The 16,872-nt window shown below is 45.2% G+C and overlaps 1 long non-coding RNA gene across 2 annotated transcripts in view; it reads left to right on the top strand.

The window, feature by feature from the left end:
• The first annotated feature begins 4,204 nt into the window (after nt 1-4,204).
• The window catches only part of LOC121301226, a 26,832-nt gene continuing 14,164 nt past the window's right edge, over nt 4,205-16,872 (top strand). For both annotated transcript variants that reach the window (XR_005947600.1, XR_005947599.1), the window contains exons 1-2: nt 4,205-4,445; nt 8,037-8,120. This is a non-coding gene — a long non-coding RNA (uncharacterized LOC121301226). The remainder of the gene's footprint in view (nt 4,446-8,036; nt 8,121-16,872) is intronic.

Genomic DNA, 16,872 nt, shown 5'->3' with positions numbered 1-16,872 from the left:
GCAACCCTGAGAGCTCTCATTCTCCCCTCCTTTCAAAAATGAGCTGATTTGAATTGAAATGGGATTTTTTTGACTCAGTGCGCAGCCAGGGCCACTGTGAACAAAAGCTGTACAGTTCAAACAGATGAGACTTTTAAATACTTTAGAAGCAGGGCAATGCTACAACAATGTAAAACAGTGCTTGTACTCATCAGGGATGGAATTGAGACTCCCATTGCATAGCAGTTTGATCCATTCCTGGCTTTGTTAAGAGTTTAGTAAGACATTCCTGAGCTTATTATTTATATGCTGTGGCTGATCAAACTTGTAGTAAAACCTGGAACGGATGGCACTGCTCTGCAGTCTTATTTCCATCCCAGCCCATAGTAACGCTATGTGTTGTCACCCCCATGCTTCTCTGTGATGCGTGCCTGTGCTTTACCGTTTCGTTGTGCTTTTACTGGTATAATGGCAGACTGAGTGAAAGCGTTAGAAAGGGGAGAGAGATGAGGTCCTTTTTGGATAAGGCAGTAAGCTAGAGTCCTGCATGTGGTAAATCCCCACCCCACCATCTCCCCCCGCCCCGGGGGTGCCCCCCCCTCGTGGGAGGGCTGTTAGTGAGCATCGCTGCAGCATCAGCTAGCCAGCCAGCCGCCCACTGCTTCCTCCCCCCCCCCCCCCCCCCCCTCCACACACAGCGAGAGATAAATAAATGCAATACAAAATAGCTAGTCCCTTTACTGTGGTATCAATTCTATAAGAAATGTTTCATCTGCTCTTTCTCCAAAGTATCCCTTGTTGCAAATGCATTGTAAGAATGCATGGAAGTAATGCATAGCCAGCTGGAAACAGACCCTGCCAGGCTTTCTAATGCATAGCCAATTGCAAACAGACCCTGCCAAGCTGTTACAGGAATGGATGCAGGATGTCAGCTCTCTTGTTATGCCCTAGCCTGTGAGAGGCGCCACGCTCCTGAGATCGGGCAAACTGGGTTCATTCCTCCTCTGCTCTGTGTGTGTGTGTGTGTGCATGCTTCTGTGTGCGTGCCTGTGTGTGTGTGTGTGTGTGTGTGTGTGTATGGGTGCATGCTCCTGTGTATGTGTGTGCATGCTCTGTGTGCGTGCCTGTGTGTGTGTGTGTGTGTGTGTGTGTGCATGCTCCTGTGTGTGTGTGTGTGTGTGTGTGTGTGCGTGCTCCTTTGTGCCTGTGTGTGCCTGTGTGTGCCTGTGTGTGCATGCTCCTGTGTGTGTTTGTGTGCATGTGTGCATGCTCTTGTGTGTGTGTGTGCCTGTGTGTACACAGTGGATCATGTTTAGTTAATACCAATTTATGGCAGTGGTGTTCATTTCCACCAAGTAAGACATAACGACTGTCTACCCACGGACAGAGGACATCCTCTAACTCGTTCGTCGATTGACTTCGAGGACGGATTATTTTTCAAAACGAAAGGCGTATTATTTATTATTATTATTATTATTATTATTATTATTATTATTATTATTATTATTATTATTATTTTTAATATGCTTCACTGTACATCTCTGAGTTTTACAATGCTCACCATCTAAAAAAAAAGCCCCCTTTTAGGGAATTCAAGTTGAACATGAGGTAGGAACTGAGGAATGCTCTCTTTTATCAGGGTGGAGTGCTTGTGGAATGAGCTGAAACAGCCACACAAAACTGTGAGTGAAGTACCAGCAAATGACCAGAAGGAGGCTCCAACCCATTGCAAAACAACCCACTACACACCAGCCTCATGACTGGCATCTAAAAGAATCTGCAGCTTCTGAGAAAATTTTAGCAATATGTTTCCAAGTGACTAACACATGGCTAACGCCAGTAAACAGGCTCCCGATCCCTCAGCTCTAACCACTGTGCAAACCCGTCCTAAAATTCTGAGTCAATTAGACAACAGTTTTGGCTAGTGCCTTCTTCAGTGAGAACATTATCTGAAAAACATGTGACTACTTCCCTTAGAATTCTGCATTTTGAAGTTCTGGTTGATTGACAGAGAACATCCAATGACCTCTTCAGCAAAACAAACAGTTCCTGATCACAGGCCTTTCTTACAGGAGGCTTTGCCTCTCGTCTTCAAGATTAGCATTCTCACTATCGCCTCTCCTGGCAGACTCTTGATGGGTCTTTCTACATGTCTGCACCACAGAGACTGTGATTCAGCTGAAAAACTTGTTCTTATAAAGAACACAAAGCTTCAAACTGCATATTTGTTATTATTTATTTAGCAGACTTACACAGACAAGGGTGTGTGAACTATGCATCAGCTGCAGAGTCACTTACAACAGCGTCTCACCCAAAAGACTTGTTACCCAGTGAGGTAGTGAGTCAGCAGGGATTTGAACCGGGAACCTCCATTGTTATAAGCCCTTTTCTTTAACCACTGGACCGCACAGCCTCCTCTTTGTACAGAACCCACACCTTTTAATGAGGTTTGCAATCATTCTTAATGCCTTGACTAACCGAGGGAGCTGCTGTTCAGTTCTAGCAGTTTGCCATAGAAATGTGTAATGTTGGCTAGATTGGCCAGACTTCCATTTAGTAAGAAACAGCGCCCTCTAGTGCACAGCATCGTATTGCAAATTGGCAGACCACTAGATGGCGCTGTTTCTTACTCCTATAAAGACACTGAGCAACAAAACTGAGACGGTAAAACCGTTGGCTCTAGAATTGCTAGAATTGATTTTTAAAAAAATGCTTAACATGGAAATATGTTATGCAATGTCAAGCAGGTATTAGGACTCCACCTGACCCCACGATGTAATAAAAAAAAAAAAACCTGATAATTAACCCTGCTTTGACACCACCACCACCCCCCCCCCAACCCAAATGTGACCTAATAAACTAATAAACAAATGAACAGCATTGTAATTTACCTAATGAGGCAATCACGCAACCCTGGGGACTGGAGGAATGAAAGGGTGTGCGCTACAGCAGCAGTCCCAGCAAAAACATACACACGAGATAAAGCAAGCAAGAGAACAAAGGGAGGACGGAGGAAACGAGTGACTGGATTAATACATATACACACACACGCACACACACACGCACACGCACACACACATGCACATACACGCACACACACGCACACGCACACACACACGCGCAGTGATCAGTGTTAGTTAGCTTCTTCTCCTGTGCACCTCTGTAGACCATTAGAAAAGTGTCCTATAGTATAAGCACAGCAGTGTAATAAAGAGCAGTGAAGCATGGTAAAGCACAGCAGTGTAATAAAGAGCAGTGAAGCATGGTAAAGCAGACACCAGAACATGCTTCTGTTTTAAAGGGAAAACGTCAATGTAAACAAAGCCAGTCATTCTCAAAGCATTCCCAGGGCCCTCAAGAGCTGGGACCAGGAGAGACAGAGATAGAGAGAGCGAGGCAGGGAGAGAGGGAGGGAGGGAGAGAGGGGAGGGGGAGAAAGAGAGCTGTCTTTCTGCACTCACAGGCTGACTCATCTCCACTGTGCAAAAAATGTGACTTTCCTTGTGTAAGGCCTTCTGCAAAGCCAACAGTTGCAGACTTAACCCTTTGACGACCAAAGAGATCAGCTCAAGAAGCTAGGCACAGTACAGGGCAGTGCTCCTTTCACCCAGCAAAACCCTTCCGAAGAGTTACCCTTAAACAAAAAGAGAAGACATTCACTCTGAAACAGTGGGTCTGTTATATGCTCTAGGAGGGTGCTGAAGGAATAGAACGCCCTCTAGCGACTGGTTAGAGTAGATCGTCAGCAGTCTAATGAACATGACACCTGCACGAGGAGTTGAAAGTGGGATAGTGGTGCTGCTTCTGTAGCGAGCGTTTTCTTGTTCCAGTGTGCCGTTCTCAACGCCAAGCTTCTTCAGCAGGGATTTACCTAGCCTGCCCTCACACACTCAAGGTGGCTCATCAACCCAGTCACAGCCATTGGTGGAGCCAGGTCTCTGTGTTCACAACCCTTTTCATGTGCAATACACAATGTGCTGCCTGTACACTAGCTTTCTCCATACAAAAAAAAAGTAAACCTGTGAATCACAGTTAAATCAGTATTCACAATGATAATTAGAAAGAGCTAAAAAAAAAATTGAAAAAGGAAAGAAAGGACGAACGAAAGAACGAAAGAGAAAGACATGATTAAAAAGGAAAGAAAGCGAGAAAGAAGTAAAGTGAGAGTAAGCTGCTGAGAGGGGTGTGTGGTTGAGTGAGTGTGTGTGTGTGTGTGTGTGTCTGAGTCACACCGGGTTCCCTGGCTGCAGTCAGCCTGGTTTGGGCTCAAGAGACTGGGCTGACTCAGACTGTGGTGAGGTGCTGCTGGGTTGTGGGCGGTCGCTGCTCTTTTGTTTTCTCAGTCTTGTGATAGGGCAATGTGCCAGTCTGGAGGTCACTGCAAAATAAAAACCATGCTTCCCAAACACATAAAACCGAGAGGCTGAAACTCAGATCAAGAAATATCAACTCTTGAAGGACTTGGGGTGAGTAGCTCCAGTCAGACACTAATCTTTATTCATTTATTCTGAACATTAATCTCCTGTGCGGATGAAAACAGAACCAAATTCAACTGCAGGTAATGCTGTTTTGCACGAGAGAAAAGTTTGCTGCATTTTAAAAGATGACCCTCTTGCAGCAGCATGTGCAGTGCATGCTGAGTTTGCTGGCTGGGATCCACTGCATTAGACCATGCATCAGCTATCCCATCTGTGCACTGCAGACTCGCACCCATCTGGAACGTTTACCGTCAGGGGGGGAATCAGAAACTACCAGACCAGACCTGCTTAGAACACATTCCGATCAGCCTGCTGCACTTAAACTATTAAGAGCCGCTGTATAGATCTCCCTTGTAAAAGTTTACCATGGTAAAAAGTCATTGTGTAGTTTTCTCCCATGCTTTTCTCATGGTTATACTGTGGATTTAGTTTATATTACCTTGGTGGTTTGCTATGTTTTGTTTTTTTTTAATATGTTTCACCATATCTCTCTGGGCTTCACAGTGCTTCCCTATGCTTTACCATGCTCAGCTGTGCTTTAATACACTTTGCTATGATTTTACTAGAGGAAACTTGTATAAGGATTAGTTTACCATGGTTTGATTTTTAATATGTTTCACCATACCTCAATGGGCTTTACATTAGTTCCCTGTGCTTTTACTACAGGAATCCTACACCACAGCCTGGCATCTGCTATCACCTTACAGCTGCATATTGATAGCATGTGTTCATGTGTTCATGCGCTTCGGTTTCCTGCTTGTTTCTAGCAGGCTAGCTGGTTGAGTTTTTTGGCTGGGGTGTCTCATGTTTTGTATCCCTTACTTGCTCTATACTTACACGCCGTTCCAAAGCAGGTCCGCCCATACAATCTGATTTACCACCAGCGCGCTGTGAGGGCGAGTGGGTGAGAGTGTGACTGCCGGTGAGTGTGCTGTGTGTGTGTGTGTGTGTGTGTGTGTGTGTGTGTGTGTGTGTGTGTGTGTGTGCGTGGGTGTGTGCGTGGGCTGGCAGGACAACAGTTCTTTACCTCACAGAGAAGGTCAGCATGTGTTGCTTTGTCAAATTATTTTTGGTGGTTGTGGACAGTGTGTGCCACCCCCCTGTATCTCAATAGGTTTTTAAAAAAATAATTATTTAACATTTTTCTGTTAGGTTTGGGAAAACGCTGACTGCAAAAAAAGCATGACCCCCCCTTGTAAAAGTTTCCCATAGTGAAAGCATTGCAAAGTGAAATAAAGCACAGTGAATGCCATTAACAGGGAGCTGGCTACCTGAATGCCCTCCCTACCTCCCACAGTACTGAGCCCAGCCCTCGGGACGGTCAGTAGCCCTGCAGTGGAAGAGCGTAGAGAGCGGGCTGGAATGCATTCGGACAGCATGTCAGAGAGGTGCTGAGGAGCTGGGCAAGCAGGATCTTATAGGTCAACAACAAGGTCTTCAAATCAATCCTAAACTTGTTGCAGGGTTGCAGGTGGCGATGCCCTTGCCGACACGCTGTCCTGGGTAGGGAGGATTGCACAGCATCTTCAAACCTTATTTATTCTGCTGCTCCTGACTCATTCTTGTTGCTTCTAACTCCTTCCCCTTCCCATCTCTCTCCTTCTCAAAGCTCTCGTCTGGCTCAGCTCGATTTTTTTTTCTTTATTCATCAAGCACAGCACAGCACTGCCTTCTTGCTTTCATTAACTCAAGGGCATGCTGCTTCAAATTCCCAGCCCACCCTACAGCCTCATTCACAAGTTTTTAATTAGTGCTTGCCCCCCCCAGCAGTGAAAGTGAGTTAAAGCAGGAGGCTGAGCTGCAGAGAATGCCTGGGAGATACTGAGGACAGTCACCAGACCCACTCTGATATACTGGGCTGTGTCTTCCACTCCCTGTCCTAAGTCTCTGTCCACCTAACTGTGCGTCCTCGGGTCTGCTGTCCAGGGGTTAGCGAGAACAGATGAGCGTGGCAGTATGGTTCAGATCAAATTCACAGTACAGTGTCCCTCATTCAGCTCACACTCAGGCCACGCTGACAGTAAGTTGTCATGTCCTATACGTCACTGTGTAAGAGCCCTTTTCATTGTTCTCAGTATTTCTCAATCTGCTGGTGTGTAAGAGTCCCGTAGCGAAGCATGGTACAAACTTGGGAAGACCATGGGGCCCTATTCAGTTACTGTGTGCATGTGTACTGGGCCTGTTCTGTGGTCCGGCTCTTTTGCGTTTTGGTTAAAATGCTCGCTTGCGGTGCACAGGATCGCCGGTGCGCGCCCAGCCTCTGCCCTGTTACACATGGCAAGCCTTTATATTGCTGGTCATGCCTGCTTATGCCCACGCTTGGCCTCTGAAAATGCCATTTTTGGCCCGTGTTTCTAGTAATCACAGAACGGTTCAAAAGTCACTCGATAATCTGACTCCCAGATCTGATCTGTTATCACAAACACAGGAGCAATAGGAGCGCCTGCTTTGAGACAGGCTGTAGCATTGAAGTTTTCCAAAGAATGTGGCAGCTGAAGGTTTTACCTCTGTGTAAAAAGATATTTATCTGGAGAATCTGAATTGACACATTCGAAGCTGGAAGGGGGATGGCACGGCACGGGGCTGCCATCAGCTCAATGAAAATCCAACAGGTTACATTCGTTTCCATATTTCGGCGTTCCAGATGATAAGGGGACAAGAACAAAGTGAAAGCATGGTAAAGCACGGGTGAGCATTGCAGATCCCAGAGAGGTATGATAAAACATATACAAACAAACAAGGCGAGCCCTGGTAAACAATGACAACTGCAGAGTATGATAATGGGAAAAGGATGAAGAAACCTACAAATGCACCTTGCAAAATTACTGTGTTCAACCTTTCTCAAGGTGTGCAACATATGAAAGAAAGCCATTGGTTTTCTTCAGGGCGATACATGGGGAACTGCACAATGTGTTCCTCTACCTCTTCGATAGAACACCCGTTTCCAGCATGCAGGCAGCAGTTACATCTCTGGTTTATTGCACTAATAAACCAGAGATGTAACTGCTGCTAATCAATATAATCAGGGCTGCACTGTGTTCCAACTGCAGGGTAAATAAATCTATCAGATACACTGCAGAGAGCGGGGAAGAGAGAGAGAGAGAGAGAGAGAGAGAGAGAGAAAGAGAGAGAGAGAGATGGAGGAGAGAGGGGGAGAATTATTTAAATAGCTGCAGAAGAACAAAAAAGCGGCGATTACTATATGAGCAAAGAAAAGCAATAGTATTTTGTTTTTATTTATTTATAATTTCGTTTGTTTTGGGGGCTAGTCTGTATGATTCAGGATTGAACTGTGAGTCAGTGTGGCCTAGCGGTTTGAACTGAGGGACTGGGATGAGGTAGCATTGCCTGGCAGTTTGAACTGGGATGAGGCAGCATTGCCTGGCAGTTTGAACACTAAAACAATGAACTGGAAATACTTCTCACCTTCTCAATAAATCAGATTCACTAGACACCAGAGCCTGTAATTAACTTTCTCTTTCCCTGGCAGCTCACAATTAAAAGTCATGTCAGAGGGCTGGGATGGAACATAGTTATTATGAAATACTCACATCAATCTCTCTCCTTTTACGTTTTCAGCCTTGTCTCCAGCTTGCTCTGAAAGGTGTCTGTGGATCCTGATGAGGCTGTGGTGATGCATGGGGCTCAGTAGAAGCTAGAAAGGTACTAGGCTGCTTTTTGTATTCAGATGTCTTACAGAAGAAACATCCTGCTGTTATAGCTGGGTGAAGCACACACACACACTGACACACACACACACACACACACACACACACACACACACACACACACACACACACACACACACACACACACACACACACACACACACACACACACACACACACACACACACACACACACACACACACTGACACACACACACACACACACACACACACTGACACACACACACACACACACACACACACACACACACACACACACACACACACACACACACACACACACACACACACACACACACACACACACTGACACACACACACACACACACACACACACACACACACACTGACAACAGACTCACACTGACACACACACACACTGACACACACTGACACACACACACACACACACACACACACTGACAACAGACTCACACTGACTCACACACGCACTGACAAACACTGACACACACACACACACACACACACACACACACACACACATACACACTGACACATAGACACACACACACACACACACACTGACAAATGTTAATTTGCATACACAGCGCTGGAGCCTCAGAAAGAGCCGGGTCGTGATTTAACATTCTGACGCTGAGCAGCTCCGCTCTGCAAAGCTCATGACCGTGAAAGACAGCAAACTCGTTCAGTGAACATTATCTCACCACAGTGGCTGTCACTCTCAAAAAAAAAACAAAAAAAAACAAACAAGCGGATTTATTTCACCTCTAGGGCTAAATGCATGTTTTTAGAGCCTGTGTTTAAGAAAATGAGGACCTGCAGTATGTGTACTGATGTCTGTCACACTCGTACAGGTCCAACACTCCAGAACTGCCTCGGTTTTGCACCAGTCTTCACCAAAGCCACATCACACGCCCCCTCCCCTCCTGTTGACATATTAGATTGCATCTGGCCGCAATCTGATAAGCCCTCTTTGTGTGTTGGCTGGTATTTCAGCAGACAGGCTGCACAGACGGTCAGCAGCTGTTTTGCATCAAACTGTGCCGGCCTTCAAAGAGCGGCAGGAGGTGGGAGGTGATGAATTGGGAAGTGGGCGGGCTCAGAGCGCGCGGTGACTCCTTGGCCTCTGACCTTTGCGGTTCACGAGCGCAGGGCGGACAGGAAGCTCAGGGAAGGGGAGATAAGCCCCTTGCACCTCCAGAGAAGCAGAAAGGTCATGGGGTCCTTGCCTGTTTAGAATACGCATGAGCGCACTTGAGTTTTAACTGTTAGGGGCTGAGTGGGCTTCAAACAGAGGAACTGGATTGTCACCTTTGTTTTTTTTTCCTTTGTTTTTTTTTTTCCTGTCCTCCTACCTGTTCAGAACATAGAGAAAGCAAAGCGATTCCTCCCCACCTCTTTCCTGAGCAGATGCTGGCTCTGCATTATTAGGAACTATAAGGAAACAGAAGGAGGCAAACTATCAGGAAAAGCAGCAGCACTTCTGTATATAGTATATAAGACCTGGAGCAGTTATGCCATATAAAGCAGGCAGAAGGCAGGGCCGTTTAGTTAGAGCTGCACAAAGCTGGACTGGCAGGATTCCTTTGTTGTTACTGGTCTCACTCGCTCCCCAGTGTTCCCAGCAGTATCTCCTGGTGCCTCTGTCTGTTAGGAGACAGACTGTCAACGTCTGGCTCAGGCCTAAACACCCTACTGCTGTTCTGGTTATCAGGGCCCCCCCGGTTGTCATGGAGACAGACTTCCACAAGTCAGTTATGACAACAAGCAGGATCCTGCTGGCTGAGGCCTGCACAGATCTGCACCGCTGACAGGCAACCCTGATAGCACCCCCCATAGGAAAAGCAGAGCACAGTGTGATAAAGTACAGTGTAAGCATAGCGAAAGCATGGTAAAGCATAGGTAAGCATTGTCAAGACTAGAGAGGTATGGTAAAGCATATTAAAAAAACAAACCACGCTAAACTAACCCTTCTAAAAGTGTTCCGTAGTAAAAGCACAGCAACAAAGGCAGAAAGAAAACACGGTAAAGCATAAATAAGCCATGGGAAAAGCAGGGGAAAGCTACAGTGCATGTTTATTGTGGTAGACTTTTCTAAGGAAAGAGCCTTCAAGCTGTCCTCGACCTGCACTAAATCTTCATTCTTATTTTCTGGTCTTCTTTGATAAAATACTGCTGTCTGTTTGAGGAGTTTTCCACGTGCTTCCACATGACCTGGTTACCAATCAACAAGAAGCACTTCACAGGACTGCATTTAGAACTGAACAAATTCCATTTCAAACTTTGCGACTAGAAGTCTTGTCTCCAGTGTTTCAACGTGCCTCGCTGAATTTATTACGTTTCTTTTCTTATCTCTAAGTCTAGTTGCTGGCCATGCTGCTTCCTGAGAGATCAGTCCTGCTCTTTCGAAGCTCCTGTGAAGTTTTAGAGCCCAGCTGTTTAGTATTTCACTAGGTTCTGGCCCACGGAAGCAGTGTTTTTGTAGGTCATGAGTTTGACAAAAACAACTCGTGGCAAGAAGGCGTTTTTGTATTTCCGTTTTGCTTCAACCTCAGCTCTTCGTGAGAGCAGGAACCTTCTGCTGCTGCAGGCAAGGGCCAGGGGGCACTCGCTCCTTCCGCTGATGACCCCTTCAGAGGAGCATGTGCACAAAGTCTAAATGTCAAGCGAATGAAATTCCCTGTACAGGGTTCTGTAGCGTACAACCAAAACACAGTGATGCGGTTTTCATCATGTGCGTGTCTGAAGAAGACCACAGCAAGCCTGTTTCATTTGAGCAATTAATTAATGAAGTTTGATATCTCTCTAGACCGACTTGGTTTCTTTAACAAAAGGGTCTAAATAGTTTACAAAGGTACAAGGGTTAGTTTTCAAGGGTGAAGCTCTCATCAGTCCTTTCCGGAAGCCCCCCTCAGACATTCAATCTATAAGACACCCCCGACCACGAGAGCAATCGCCCGGGACAGGGCCTGTTTAAAAACACAACAAGCAGCATCCTGCCCTTGAGCAGTTTGTCGTTATCGCTGCAGGTCATCCTCCCAGGGGGCAGTGCTCTTACGGGGTCGAAGGTCATGAACCAAGAACGCCGCTCGGGGTCGGAGGTGAAAGTCAATAAATGAGATTGAATGTGACCGCCCATCTGAGGGGTCAGAGTTCACAGCGGCGGCCTCTGCTGGATGCTAGGTCCTAGCATCCAGCAGATTTGTTCCTGCGGCCCTTTTAGAGTACAGGATTTGTTGAATTATTATTTACTAAGGCTTGATCAGAAGAAATGTGTTTCAACAAGCAAAAGACTAGAAATTACCACCAATGCAGCTCAAAATGGATATTAAAACATTAAGTGCAGGCTGCAAGTATACAAAAGAAATTGAAGTCGAAACGAAAGAAGAAACGAAAAGAGCAGATTTCCAAAGAGGAATGATATTGGAATGGTATATAGTGCATCAAAACACAGGAACATCAAATCCATGCTGCTGTATAACATGCGCTTTTCATAGAAATGTGATGTCAGGAGAATAGCATTGCTAAAAGCATGCTACTAATGTGTGCATCTCCTTTGCTAAGTTACCCATCTAAGGGTTGTGTGTTGAGTACATGTGGCGAGTGTTGGAAAATGGCATCTGTGGGGTAAAAGCTGGACTTTTGCCTCTGCGCTCAAAATATCTTCCCTCGTTTCGAACTGGATTGCTGCTTTAGTGATTGAGAAAATATCCAAAGTTTTTATCGATTGCGTTTCAAAGACATGAATCTCAAAGGAGCCTTTGGCGCTTCAATGCACTGACGATAAGCAAATGTCACTTTGAAAAAAAAAAAAAAAAATGATCAAGTAGATGTCCCACAATGCTGCTGTTCTTTGTTTGAGAATCGCCCTTAAACAACCCCCCCCCTCCCCCCAGAGTGACTCATGTTGGTTTTACAGATGACACCTTTGCTCACTCACACTTTCCCTCCCCAGCACTCACACCTGGGTTACCAGAGGAGGGTGTCAGAGTGCAGCGTGACTTCAAACCTCGCACTCCCCCCAGGATACCCCTACCCACCCCACAAGCTTACAAAAGAATCTCATATTAAAAGCACAGCTACTTGTCACAAAGTGCAGTGATAGCATGGTGAAGCATAGGCAAGCACTGGTGAGATATGGGACACTATCACAGGGAGTGATGTCCTTTGTAACCTTCCACTGCTGCAAGTGAACATGCAGCTCGTATGTGGCATGGCTCTTTGAAACTCCCCAGGCAGCTGCATTCACTGTGTGTCCCAGCTTGTGAGTTAGGCAGACTGGCTGTGCTGAAATCACCCGACCCTCTCAGACAGCTCACTGAGTGCTGTGTGGGTTTGCTCTGAGATATGAATAGCTGTTTTTCGCACTGAGACTTGCGAAAGCCATTACGTGCTGCATTATGGACTGAGTGGGTGGATTACATTTCATCCTGCCTCTCTTCATGTGTGTCTCTCTCTGCTCCCTCTTCCATTTCTCTTTCTACCTCTCATCCCTTTGTTTCTCTGCCACACCACTCCTCCTTTATCCCTCTCTCCTTTCTCTCAGTCCCCTCTCTGCTCATCTCGCTCTCTCCCCTCTCCACCACTCCTCTGTCTCTGCTTTTTGTTTTTTGTTCTCGCTCTCTCGCTCTCTCTCTCTCTCTCGCTCCTTTGCTTTTTGTTTTTCTTTCTCTTTCATTCTTTCTCCCCCTCTTATCTAAAAGCACATTCCATCCCTCCCACACCAAGCGATTCCAGTGAGCCGCTGTGCCCGGCTCACGCAGGTAGAACAGGAAAAAAACACCACATAGTTCTGTTTAACCCCTGCTGTGCTAGTCTTACAGGGCAGGAGAAAAATAGCACTAATGATCCCTGGCTTTCTCGCCCTGTGCACACTTGCCAGCTCCCAGATACAGGAACAGTATAGGAGGTTATAAATCACACCTTTAATCATCTGCCCGGGAAGCAGAACAGAAATAAAAACTGTATTTTGTTGATGAATTTTACTTGAATCAGCCTCTTCTATCATTGCGGTATACTTCATTATACATAGATGTTTTTTCACAGTTTTGGCAAGGTCTCTTCTGCTCTGTGGCGTTCACACAAATACATTTGTCAATCTAAATGTATAATATATTGTAGACCCTGATATTGATGTGCTATAGCTGTCATTTAGCTGATAAGATATAACAGATGGAAATTACATCACAATTAACATTAGTTATACTGTTGAACTGTTCCTAATTAACTTAATATTTAAAAAAAACATAGTTCCAGGATGCTATGTGAGATACAACAGGGATGGGAATAAGACTCCTCATGCATAGCAATTTCACACGTTCCTGGTTTTACTACGAGCTTGATTAGCCACAGTGTAGAGGTTACAAGCTCAGATGTGTCTTATTAAACTCACAGTAAAACCAGGAATAGATCAAACTGCTATGCAAGGAGAGTCTTATTGCCATCTGTGTACCAGCTGATTCTCACTCACCCACTGACCCCTGGAGGAGTTGCTATCCTCTACACGATATTCTCCAAAGCAAATGTTTTGTCCGGAGCTGTATCTTTAAGAGCGAGCTGGTTGTTAGGCGGTTTGTCCTGAAGGAACTGCGCGCATTCCGCGCTGCATTTTATTCAGTTAAATCTGACCTTGCAGCACATTGATTTTCTATTGAGGTTTCCAATACAAATCCGCGATCGAGGCGTTTGAAGTGCTGGAGTAATTGTCCGGGAGGAGACTCTCGTTTTACTGCAGTCTTTGCTTTGTTGTTTTATCAGCACTTCCTCCAGCCCTTAAAAGCCAACCTGTCCCTTACACAATTTTATACCTCAGGACTTGAGCAGTTGCCCGTAGCACCTGGCACTCAGAGGGGCTTCGGTGTAAACTTACTGCTGTGCGGGGGCCAAGAAGCACCAGTGCTGTGCTGCTACTGTGGGAAACTTTTCTAAGGTTAGGTGGACTGGGCAGGTTAGACTTTGCATATCAATGTAGCACCGGGCTATGCTTTACATGGCTTCCTCTCTGTATCCCATGCTGTAAACCCAGAGCCTGTGTTGCAGGGGTGGGTAAGGTGCCTTGGGATAGCCCATGAGAATGAAGTCAGCTCTGCTTCGATTCTGCACTGATTGCTCACGCTTTTGGCAGTGGGGGCTGGCCGCATGTGTGGAGGGGAGGGAAGCCCCTGACAGACGGCTTTATCATAGATTATAACGGCAGCCCACTGTCAGACCCACAGCACACTACAGACAATGACGGGAATGAGCAGTGACTAACTAAATCGCAGTTAATTCAATAAACAGTATCGACTCTTCAAACCTGTTACCGTGATTAACACAGAGACAAAGGCTTGATGCCAGGAGGTTCCTGAAATCCTGGCTCAGCCATTGGCTCGCTGTGTGACCCTGAGCAAGTCACTTAACCATCTTGTGCTCCGTCCTTCGGCTATAAAACCGAGGTCCTGTTGTAAGTGACTCTGCAGCAGTTGTGATGCATCGTTCACCCCCTAGTCTCTGAAAGTCACCTTGGATAAAATAATCTGCTAGATGACACAATAATAATGAAATAAACAAAGCTGTTTACAGTTTCAGTGGGGTCATTGCTTCAGTATTTGGCATACTCTTATTTTCCTGAAAGTTGTCGATAAGACAGCAAGAGAGCAAATACAAATAAACAAGCTCCACGACACGGTTAGCGACCTTTAGTCTAAATGTAGAAATGCTTGCACAGTTCCTTGTGTTCATGCTGCATACACAGGCTTCCTTGAAACTGCACGTACGCTATGTGAACACTATCTATTGCATAAGGCATACTCCTGTAAGCAGCAGCTAATCAGTAGCATTGTAATGCTGTCTTTAATACGCAACTGCTTAAGTGATGGGTGTCTATTAGATTAGTATCAATTCTGTAAACTTGTGCTGGGTTTTATATACTGGCTGGATAAAAGGACAGTATTACAACCATTCCCTCAACCCCCAAACAGAATGGGAGTTTCCTCTAGTCCAGGGCAGGCTTGAACAGCTCACTTTTCCCCTAAGAGAAAGGGTGGATGTATGGAGGGAACAGAGAAGATTGCCCTTTATAATTACCAGGAGAAAACGAAAGGATATTCTAACACATTCTCTGCCAAGAAACACTCACCAGAAGGCTCACACTTTCTGTGTTAGTGGCTGTTGCAATGAACTGACCCTCAATGAGAGATTAAAAACAGTTCTTAAGTGAATTTGAATTTGCATGCGAGTGAGAATCAAACAAAGCTGGCTATAGATAGCAAAGTGACGATTAGCATTTAACTGAATTTGTTTAATTCTCTGGTAGCAGGGAACCCCCTCTCCCCCTATCAGTGACCCTGAGAACACACCTCTCCCGGGGGGAGTCATTTCGAGTGTTTCCGGGATTCGAACAGCAGGCTTGCTAATTCTAGGATTTACCCACCAGTTAGCATTATTAAGATTTGTCATTATGATGCAGAAAATACACTTACAAAAATAAATAAATAAATAAACCACATAAACACAGTGTTTCATTTAGAAATAATAAAAGAAGCTTAATAATTGAAGACATTGAGAAAGATTAAATGTCATTTTTACCGAGGCCGTAAACTGAGAGAAAATTATCTCTGTTGTAAAGGTGAGAGAAGGACAGGTTTTGAAACACATTAGCGTATGGATTTCTTGAATACCTGCCTCTTAAATATTTTTACAGGCAATTCTGAGCACCAGTAACACCACACCTCCTAAAATGAAATGAAATCCGACTTTCTTGTGAAAGTTAAAAGGTTACGAAGCTGTCAGGTTGTTGCTCGCTGGGTTTTGTGGTCTGCTTTTAGAAAGTGGAGCAGCTCTGAGGTGCCGGCCTTGCTGTACAGGGATGGCCCGAGGCGGGGGGGGCAGTAAATGTCACTCGCCCCCCCTCTGGAGACTCTCGCTGGCTTGTGTGTGTGTGTATTGTGTGTGTCAGGATCCTGATTTTTATCTGTCTGCGCCGAGTGCCTATAAAGGTCAGATCTGCACAGGAAAGGGGTCTGAATGCTTCAAGGTAAAGAGTGGAGGCAATCTTTCCTGTCAACTGCTGTCTCAGCTGCAGCCATCGTAACAATGCCGGTCAGCCTGTGCCTGTGTGCATATGCACTCGTTTATTTAAAAATTCAGGGTTGGAAATAACACTCCTGTTGCATAGCAGTTTCAGCCATTCCTGGTTTTACGATCAGCTTCATTAGGTAACAAGCTCAGGTGTGTCTTATTAAACTCATAGTAAAACCAGGAATGGATCAAACTGCTATGCAATGGGAGTCTTACTTCCAGCCCTGAAATGATATATTTATTCAAGTGAGTCTGATCAGATGTAAAGGCACCTAATGCAAAACACCCTAATTGGTAATTTTAAAGGAAAAAAAGAACAATTTTGTTTTCAATTAAAAAATTTTAATCAAGCAGAAAATAAAATCTTAGCAAATACCAGTGGTAGACAATAAGCCTGTTCACAGAACTTTAAAGGACTGTTTTGTAGCACAGCTGTTTTATCTTGAGGATTTACACAGCCTGCTACCTACATTTGGTTAAAATAACTCATGCCAGAATAACACAGAGAGCTTATGTTTTTGCTGAGCTCATAAGAGCAGTAAGAATTGAAGTGATCTGGGAGTGGCCTAACTGGATGTAAAAGGTGTCAGTTCTGAAAACGCAAGGGGCTGTTGCAAATACTGACAGCGTGATAATTGAATCCACAGAGAGAATGAAGCAAAAAAACACCTGTGAATGTTAATATA

Source organism: Polyodon spathula, chromosome 27 (genome assembly GCF_017654505.1).
Source record: "Polyodon spathula isolate WHYD16114869_AA chromosome 27, ASM1765450v1, whole genome shotgun sequence".
Classification (NCBI taxonomy): Eukaryota; Metazoa; Chordata; class Actinopteri; order Acipenseriformes; family Polyodontidae; genus Polyodon; species Polyodon spathula.
The sequence above is the reverse complement of the archived record's forward strand: the minus strand, read 5'-3'. Positions and strand labels throughout refer to the sequence as shown.